General features: G+C 39.8%; 1 protein-coding gene across 1 annotated transcript in view; it reads right to left on the reverse strand.

Annotated features, from left to right (window-relative positions):
- Positions 1–9,676, reverse strand: part of stxbp6 (syntaxin binding protein 6 (amisyn)) — a 199,527-nt gene extending 189,851 nt beyond the window's left edge. The window contains exon 1 of the mRNA XM_060828961.1: positions 9,336–9,676. The gene's annotated coding sequence lies outside the window, so the exon portion shown is untranslated. The remainder of the gene's footprint in view (positions 1–9,335) is intronic.
- Positions 9,677–9,932: the final 256 nt, after the last annotated feature.

Here is a 9,932-nt window from a genome sequence, read left to right on the forward strand (position 1 = left end):
TAATACGTTTTCCAACAATGAGATATTCCTTTTCTAAAGTTGTTATGTTGCACTATATACGATCTTTTACCACAAACAATTGCTTTGATCTAAACAGTACCACCCAATGGGTATGATCATATAAATTCCTCTTACATTCTGACATTTACACAAAACCTGACAGATTGAATAACTGTTTAACAAATTTAATACTCACTCTTCGACAACATGCCCCCGGGCCCTGAAAACTATGGATTCAGATCCTGAATTGCTCCCTTCCCCCCCACCCCCACCCTCCCAAAGAATTAATATAAAGCCAAAAAATACCAGTATGAATCTCAGTGTTTATTGTTGAATTGCCATCAGCTGTCTCTGACAGGATGTGAATGACCTTATCAAACTAAGGATGTTTACAGTAACCTAGTACACCCATGTTGATTGAATTTATTGCTGTCTCGTTTACTGACTAGAGATTTAGAAGAAAAAATATTCAAAAGCAATGTTCAGTCTGTTCGTGTGTTGAAAGCCCAACAGATGACGAGACTTCAAATGGCGCAGAAAAAAAACAGAGCTATTTCTGAACAAATTAGAAGTCTATGGGTCGAATTTTCCAAGGAGTGCCAAAAATGGAAAAAAAAAGAGTTCTGCATTTCTAACAGGAGATACTAAACAGTCAGGAGAAGGTTAATCACACCAACTTGATTCATTGCAGTCAGCTACACCGTTCTGTCTAAGTTGCATGGCTGCACTTGCACCATGTACTCCCGGTTTCTTCACATGGCAATTGGCGTCAGCACTGGCCTGGAAGTTGCTGCCAAGCACAGACCTCAAAGCCCTGCGCAGCTGAAAAGAAAATTAGATGGACAACTTTTCAGTTGCCATGTTCTGAATTTTATATGCCCAGCATCACTGCCAGCCACTTTACAGCTCCTATGAAAGAGTAACCTCACAAATTAGGGTGCCAGGGCAGTAGTGTGCCAAATAGGTTCGGGTAGAGTGCTGGGATAGAGGAAGTGAATAGAGTGCCATGATACCAGATTAGATGTTCTCTTTGGATAGGTCGGGTCAGGCTGGAGATGTCTGGTGGGTTGGGGATATAGGTCCTGAAGATCTGGAGGTTGATAGAGTTATATAGCTCAGAAACAGGCCCTTTAGTCCAAACTCGTCCATGCCAATTAAGTTTTTCAATTTAAACTAGTCCCATTCGTTTTCACTTGGCCCATATTCCTCTAAACATCTCCTATTCATGTACTTGCCCAAATATCTTTTAAATGTTTAACTGTAACTTCCTCAGGTAGTTCATTCCACATACAAACCACCCTGTGTAGAAAAGGTTGTTCCTCAGATCCCTCTTAAATCTTTCTTCTCAGCTTAAAATTATGTCCTCTAGTTTTGAACTCCCCCTCCCTCAGGAAAAACACTTTGCTAGTCATCCTATCTGTGGCTCTCATGATTTCATCTATTAGGCCACCCCTCAGCCTCCTATGCTCCAGCGCAAAAAGGTTATATCTACCCAGCCCCTCCTTACAACTTAACTCTCAGTCCCCGTAACATCCTTATAAATCTTGTCTGCACTTTCTCCAATTTAATAAGATCCTTCATATAGCAGGGCAACCAGAACCAGACACAGTACTCCAAAAGTGGCCTCACTGATTATGTCCTATATAACCACAGCACAACGTCCCCACTCCTACACAGTCAGTTCTGCGATAACATGCATTTCTTCAATGCAAGGTGGCTATAGCGCAACTGAAGAATTTAGACCATTATTTGTAGAATGTGAACATTCCTTTCCTATATTGGCTATAATGAGATTCTGGTCCCATTGGTTTAAATGATGCTGCTATTATGCAATTATAAATGTGGGATCACACAGAGACGGGACTATAGAGTTATATCAGTCTGTACTCAATAGTCTAAGTGTGCCAAACGTCTTCTTAACCACCCTGTCTACCTGTGACGCAACTTTCAAAGAACCATGTACTTGAACTCCTAGAATCCATTTGACAACACTCACCAGGGCCCTAACATTAACAACCTAAGTCCCGCCCTTTCTCGTCTTACCAAAAATGCAACACACTGCAATTATCCAAACTAAACTCCATTACCACTCTGCAGGTCATTGGCCCAACTGATCAAGATCCCTTTGAAATCTTAGATAACCTTCTTCACTATCCACTATACCACTAATTGTCTCTCAAAAACTCTTCCAACAAATCACCCACCACTGATATTTAGACTCACCAACTGTAGATCCCAGGCTTCTCCTTGCAGCCTTTCTTAAAAGGAAGGCACAACATTAGTCACCCTCCAGTCTTCTGGCACCTCACCCATGACTGTAGATTTTACAAATATCTCTGATAGAGGCCCCGCAATTTCTTCCCTAGCTCCTTCCCACAATGTCATAAGATACATTTGATCAGATTGTGGAAATTTGTCCACCTTTATGCTTATTAAAATATCCAACACCAACCTTTCTGTAATGTGGACTGGTTTTCAAGAAGCCTCTTTCGAGCTCCCATTTCTTTCTCCACAGTAAATACTGACGTGAACTATTCACTTACTATCTCTCCTGTGATTCCACACACAGGTGGCCTTGTTGAACTTTAAGGGACCTTATTCTCTCCTTAGTTACGCATTTGCACTTAACACATTCATAGCATTTATTTGAATTAACCTTATCATCCAAGGCTAAGGTTACTTTATATACCTTTCTGCCTTCCTGATTTCCCTGTTAAAAATGCCCCTACTCTCCTTGTAGGTTGTCAAAACATTCACTTGACCCTTTTGTCTATACCCGACCCATACCTTCTTGTTCTTCATTATCTCTATTCATTCATTGTTTCCTACTCCTCACAGCATTACCTTTCACTTTAATAGGAACATAATGGCTGTGAATTCTCATTGAGAGATGGGCTTTTTTTCCCCAGGGGTTGGGGTGTGTGCGAGTGAGTGAGTGAGAGATAGATAGATAGATAGAGTATGGTTGTTCTTTTCAGGGTCTAGAATTATTGAACTCAGCATTGAGATGTCAAGGCTGCAGTGTCTCCAAATGAAAAATGAGATGTTGTTCTTCCTCTAAGAATTGCTGAGAAAATGAAGCCTAGGGGAGATCAGCCATGAACTTGCTAAATTCTTTTGTTGGAACACAGAACATGACAGAATCTAACCATTGCCTGTTGAATTTAAATATTATTACCACTCAATCCCATATCACTATCCTGGGGATTACTATTGGCTAAAAAAAATGATTTGAAGCAACCATTTAAAAAAAATGGTTGCTACAAGAGGAAGATGGAATTTCTGTAGTAACTAACTCATCTAATCTCTCTCCAAAAGGTTGAAAGCAAGGAGTGTAACAGAACAGTTCAAGCACCTAAATGAGTGAAGCTCCAATATGTTAAGCACCATCCAGAAAAAGTAATCCTTGAGGGGCACCTGACATGACCATCAACATTCAGTCTTCAAATAGTGATGGAAATGACTATCTACAAGTTACCCAACAATAATTCACCAGCCTCCTCTGACATCACCTTCTAAAGCCACAGAGTCTACCATTTAGAAGGACAAAGGCAGTGGTTGTATAGTATCAGCACCGCACGCAGGTGCCCCTAAGCCACACATCATCCTGATTCACAACTTCATAATTCTTCCTTCACTGTCACCGGGGCAAACTTCTGAATCTCCCTTCCTAATAGTACTGTGGGCCTACCTACCCTCTTTGCTGCAGCAACTCATGAAAATACTTCAAAGGCAATTGGGGATGGGCAATAAATGTTAGCCTAGTTATCAATAACACATGCCACGAGCAGGAACTAATGCAGACTCCATATAAGATTCACTGAAATAGTATAAGAGGAGAAAAAAAGTTATTTATATTGAATGCTTTGCTACATTTTATACAACAGCTTTGAGTGCATGAAGCTGGAAGAAGTTCGCTCCAGCTTAGACTTAGTTGCACATCAGGTGCATAGTCTTTCACTGTCAACAGTTAGCCACTTGCTCTAATCTCTCACCTCATCAATTGCACACCACATTTTCCAACATAAACTTACTCCAGACAGTACTTTGAAAGATGATGTCAATTGTAAAACTATCTTCCAAATCTCTTTTTTTTAAAATGAAGGAACTGGTAATTTGATTTGAGAACCTAACTTTGGTAAATAAATAAATTCTATTCAGGTGATTTAGGCAACTATTTAGATGTTTTTCCAAATTCATTGTTGTCAGATTACTTTATGAAGGAAAAGAAAACCTGAACCAATTTACGCAGAACACCAGGTTGCGTGAAATAAAACTGATGAAGGGTGATACAACAGAGGCAACATTCAATATTGGTGAGAAGTCTCGACACATGAAAGAGAAAGCATTATCAGCTGCAGTCTTAAATAACAGAGCTGTGTATTAAAAACCTGAGACTTCTGTTTCATTTTTTTCATGAAAAGATTGGAGCAGTACCTCTTATGTGGTTTAAGAGAATCAATTAAAAACACTTAACATTCAGAAAGTTAGCTATGTACTCCAGTCATTTCCTCAATTTCTGAATTGTTAGGATATCTAATTATTGAGTAGCTGTTTAAATGTATTTTTATATAGGCTGAGAAATGCAAACTAATCCTTCTTATATAACTTGTTCAATGATTCCTCAAATACCTCGCAAATATAAAGGATAACTAATTTGTAAATTCTACATCCACTAAAAAGCCCAAGCATCAATCGTGTTAAATGAACCACAGGTGATGAATAAACAGCCACAGTTGCATATTTAAGCTTTCTCAGATGATCAAACATAACTTATTCCAAACAGATTACTTCAGCCATAGTTCAATCAGCAATTCTGATGGGATTTAAATAAGCAAACAGATGCACTCAGTAAAACAAGCAATAGTTGTAGCTTTTTGGAAGGTTAATGCTTCCTATTCTCAAATCCAATTCCAATCCCTCAAAGGGGGAATTTAGAAATATTTTAATTTGACTGATCCAATCATATTGCTCAATTATGAAGCAGAGAGAAAAAAACAAAATGCCAGTTTTGACTCAGTGACAGAACGCTAGCTGAAAGCATTGGTCATCTCATCTGTGACCAATGTATCAATCTTATATTTGAAAGATATTCGCAGCTCACTTGTCAGGCTTGAAATGGAGATCGAATGCTTCACATTTTGACTCAAAAAACCCAAGGCTTTGAATACAAAGGGGGTAAAAAGTTACTGGATTAGGCAGAAATGCAGCTCAAGGTAACAGATTTTATTGAATGGCAGAGCAGATTTGAGGGGGTCAATGGCTGACTGCAGCTTCTCATTCATAATGTCAAAAAAATACGCAATGTAAATTCACTTAAAACAATCAGATAAACATGCTGTCTTTCACAGAATCTTGGTAGCATCTATTCGAAGCAAACTGTACCAAGCTTAAACAGTGGGTTACTGTAAAGACTGTATGGGAAGGGGAAACATTTACGAGACCAAAGAAAAGGAATTTCCATTCTTTGTGGCATTCATAATCAAGGACTCATTGCTTTAAAAGCATACTCAAAAGAAAAAAAAAAACGGAAATCTAAATTGATGTCTCTCCATATTCATGCTACGTTCTCAGACTATCTTTTCCTTTCAGTACAATAGCACAGCTTCTATTTGATAGATATTATTTTGGAATACGTGCAAAAGTTCAACAATTCACTAATTGCATTTTCCTTTTGTGCTGTGGAAGGAAGATGGATTGAGGATGGGAGAAAGTTCTCTCAATGACATCCTCTGGAATAACCTAACAGCAAGCTTCTTGATTTTTGCATAATTCCGGACATGCAGACTGCCGAAGTTACTGCCATTTCAGCGGCGTAGCGATGATCAAAGCAAAGTTCAGTCGTCATTGCCACCTTAAAATCCTCAATCTTGACAATCTGATCGACAGTTATCACAGAGCAATGAACTGAACTGCAGTAAATAGATACTATCGACTGAAAAATTCCAGTGCATTGTAGAACAGGAATGAATCATGTTATACAATAATCATTCGAGTATATAATTAGCAGTTCAGTGATCAAACAAATATGCTAATGTACCTGTACCAATTGTACAATTAATATACAAAACATCTAAAAAAAATTGGCTGGATTTCACAATGAAAATTGGATGGGATTTTGTCTATTTTGTTGCAGTTGTTTGACATTTTAAATAAATTGGCTGCTGATTTGGACTAAAACCAGGCGCAAAAAGATATTGTCAAGAAGAATGAAATGTTATCTATTTCATAGAAAATGCCTCAATACATGAGAAGATATGCAACATTTATTACTGGATCAGATCGATCTGGATGACTGCGTAATTCTTCTATTTCTGTTAACTTTAACCTATTGGGAGAGTCAATGTGCCAGTTTTATATTTATAATTGGAATTTTGAAAGAGTTAGGTCAACTTAAAAGGCCATTGTAAATTCATTATACTGGGTTATGGGATTACAGCTGGATTTTTGGAGAGATGATATTCAATTATTCCATTTTCTCCCTCTTAAGGAAAGAAAACAGGGTTCTTACTCATTACATGCAAAAGGACAAATATTTGCTTTAATCAAGGCCACCAAATTATAACAACATTAACTGCATTCCGGAGCCTCGACAAATAATTCAGAAATGTCAGTTCAAAGCCCACAAGCCAGTACGAGAATTCAAATTCAATTAATTAAATAAAATCAGATAAGAAGAAAGATTTTGTTATGGCATTCATAAAACTACCACATTGTCTTGAAATTTCATGTGGTTCACAAATGTCCACCAGGGAAAAAAAAAATCTGCCATTCCTAACTGGTCTGGGCTGCATGCAAATGTAGACTCCACTATGGTGTACATGACTCTGACATGTCCTCTGAAATGGCCCAAATAATGCACTCAGTTGGGCAACTATGAATTAGCAATAAATCTCAACATCACATCATTAGATTAAGTAAATATAGGTACTGGAAATACAAGGATGCCAGAACAATGTCAACAGACTTCCAAAACATCACTGACGTTGTTTGCAACAAGATTTTGAAAGTAAATAAAAGCAAACCAAAGATCTTATATTTAATAACAATAATAGTTTACTTTATTTTAAGTTCAATGACTAAACATTATCTGAAATAACTTAAAACAATTCGAACAAATAACTACAAACCATTTTTAATTTTAACATACACAAAGTACTTGAAAAATAAGAAACGTCCTGAACTCATTTCAGAGATAAACATTTCAAAGAAAGGGAATAAAACAAAGTTGAATAAAAACATCTGTTTCTACAAATGTTTGATATAATCAAAGTACTGCATAAAAACAATGATGTTTGTCATGAAGCAAGTATGTTTTTCAAATGAATTAATGACTTGCATTCTTGTTTTCTATACATCTTGACAAGCTCTCACTTTTGCTTTAAATTCAGTAGAGCATAACCTTATGTTACATTGTGAAGAGATTTTAAAAGATGCTCCATCAAGTTTACATCTTATATTTCATTCAATAATAACATTCAAATAAATAAAATTTGGACACACCTGGATTATAATTCAACACGGCTACTAAAAAAAATCTGGAATAGCATCATGCAGCTCAATCTAAATGACTGCAGAAAAGAGATTTATTTTAACTAGAGTGAAGACTGGTGGAGAAATTAATTTGTATTTTTAAAAGTACTTCGCTCTTCCCCAGACGAAGATCAGAAATTTCTCTATGGCTAAACCCATAGAGACTAATATTTTATCTATAACTATTCTGCAGATATTGCGTGAAAACTAGCACAGTTCCAATACAAATATGCACATCACCACTGTATCCTACCTTAATGTTTTTAGCCACCTAAGACCTACCTGCAGAAGTGACACTAGCATTTGCCACATGAGAGGCAATGATGAACACACAAATGATCACACTCTGTGCTACATGTACAATTTTCAAATGTATGTACGAGCTGCACAGGGGAAAATAGCTAATGTACTTTCAAAGACAGCACTGCACAAAGCTTCACACTTTACTAACATTTTTTCTAGTAGTGATGCTGCAATCACTATTTTCAGTGTTACTGGCCCAGAATAACTTCAATAAAAAATGCTCAGATCTGGCAAATGATTACATTTTCAACTCAAAAGCCAATCCTCTATTTAAAAAAAATGTTTAAAAAGTGACCAGTATAAGGGAAGCCAGGTTTGTGATATATTGCATCCGGAACTTCTGCAAAAAAAAGGCACATGTCGAGAGAGTGGTGCTGAAATAGCGATTCTCCTGCTCCTCAGATGCTGCGTGACCTGCTGTGCTTTTTCAGCACCACACAACTCTGATCTCCAGCCTTCACTCTCTCCACAAAGAAAAAGAACACGTCAACCCTAAACAGCTATATGGTGTAAGTGATCCAATTTCAAAAACGTTCATACTAATAGAACATTATAACGCAGTACAACCCTTCGGCACTCGATGTTGCGCCGACATGGCATAAAAGCTAAAATAGGTTGTTGCAAACAATCGTACTGAGCACAACCAAACTTGTATTTCTACTGAAAGTTTCACAACTCCTACTAAAATCAATTCGTTACTGCTATCTTTTCAGCAGTTAACAAGCATTTCAGCCTCCTGAAGCAGTGCGCACATCAACACCTTTCATCCGGGAGAAGGTAAGGAAAACTCCTGTCCCAGAAGCAAAACAAAAATCAAAAAGAAGTGTCAGCACATTACAATTCAGGATATGCAAACTGCCAACGTGTGTAACTCAAATACGTTGCACCGAAACTTGTAAACATTTACACGAGTATATGCAGTCGGACAGTGTTACTTTCCAGAAAGTGACTTGCGAATCGAGGTATTCTGGCTTGAAGGCTGAGCCGAGGAAATGATCAGACTGCATGGGGGAAACTTGTCAACAGTTACCGCTGTTTTATGCACAGTGCCCCGTGCTGAGAGAGAGAGAGAGAGAGAGAAAGAGATTCTGAGCAAGGAGCCCCTCGGGCACCGCAAAGCCATTAGCGACTGAGGCACCAACTGATGGAGAAAGAACTGCACACACAAATATATAAAAAAACAAAGTAGTAGATAAACCTCGACTTCAAAACGAGAGATCCTTCGCACCTCTGCCAGAGACAAACTTAAATTTGGAAATTTATTCCTGCTTTTTGGGGGGGGGGGGGGGGCGCAAGACACTCCATGCACCGAACAAACGGTTATAATTCCGAACACTTTTTAAAAAAAGGGGACATTTTACCACCTTAGCCCTCCCCCCACACTGAGAGCTGGACATCACTGAGAAACGACAACTCCCTGGTGTGATAAACAGAAACACTTTTTTTTGAACTGAGGAGGACGGTTAGCCACGCGGGAGTTACAGCTTCTCTCGACTCACCCGTTGTTTGCAACAAGGCAGAAGTTTGTCAGTCTGAGCCTGAGTGATGGGAGTGGGCTGGGCCGGAGTGCAGTGGGCTGGGCAGCCTGCCTCCCTGACAAGGTGCTGGAGCCCTCCCTTTCACACCATCACCAGGTGTGCCCCGGGCACCGACATCCAACCGCCAACCTCGGGGACAACTTCGAAAACACTCGCTCGCCTCCACGCACCGGCTCAGCCGACCCCGGCAGCCCGGGTCCGCTCCGGGAAACTGGGCTGCTTAGAGCTGTCACCAGCTCCCAGCTCCCAGCTCGAGCTGCCGCTGCCTCCACCACCCACCACCCGCTCCCCCGCTGCACATTCCCCGGCTCGGCGCCGCCCTCCTGCAACCACCCGTCCGTCAGTTACCTCCTCAGCGCGCACGCGCCCCAACGCCGTGTGCCCGCCCCGGCCGCCAACACCGCCGCCGATTGGTTCCCGCGCCCGCAAGGCCGCGCCAATTGGTCGCGACCGCCGCCGAGCACGTCGCTGATTGGACCGCGCTGGACGCTGTTGATTGGTTCAATCAGAGCGGGCATCGCTGACTGGCTATTCCAGCTCTGATTGGCTTCCTTTCGT

Source organism: Hemiscyllium ocellatum, chromosome 8, assembly GCF_020745735.1.
Source record: "Hemiscyllium ocellatum isolate sHemOce1 chromosome 8, sHemOce1.pat.X.cur, whole genome shotgun sequence".
NCBI classification, from domain to species: Eukaryota; Metazoa; Chordata; class Chondrichthyes; order Orectolobiformes; family Hemiscylliidae; genus Hemiscyllium; species Hemiscyllium ocellatum.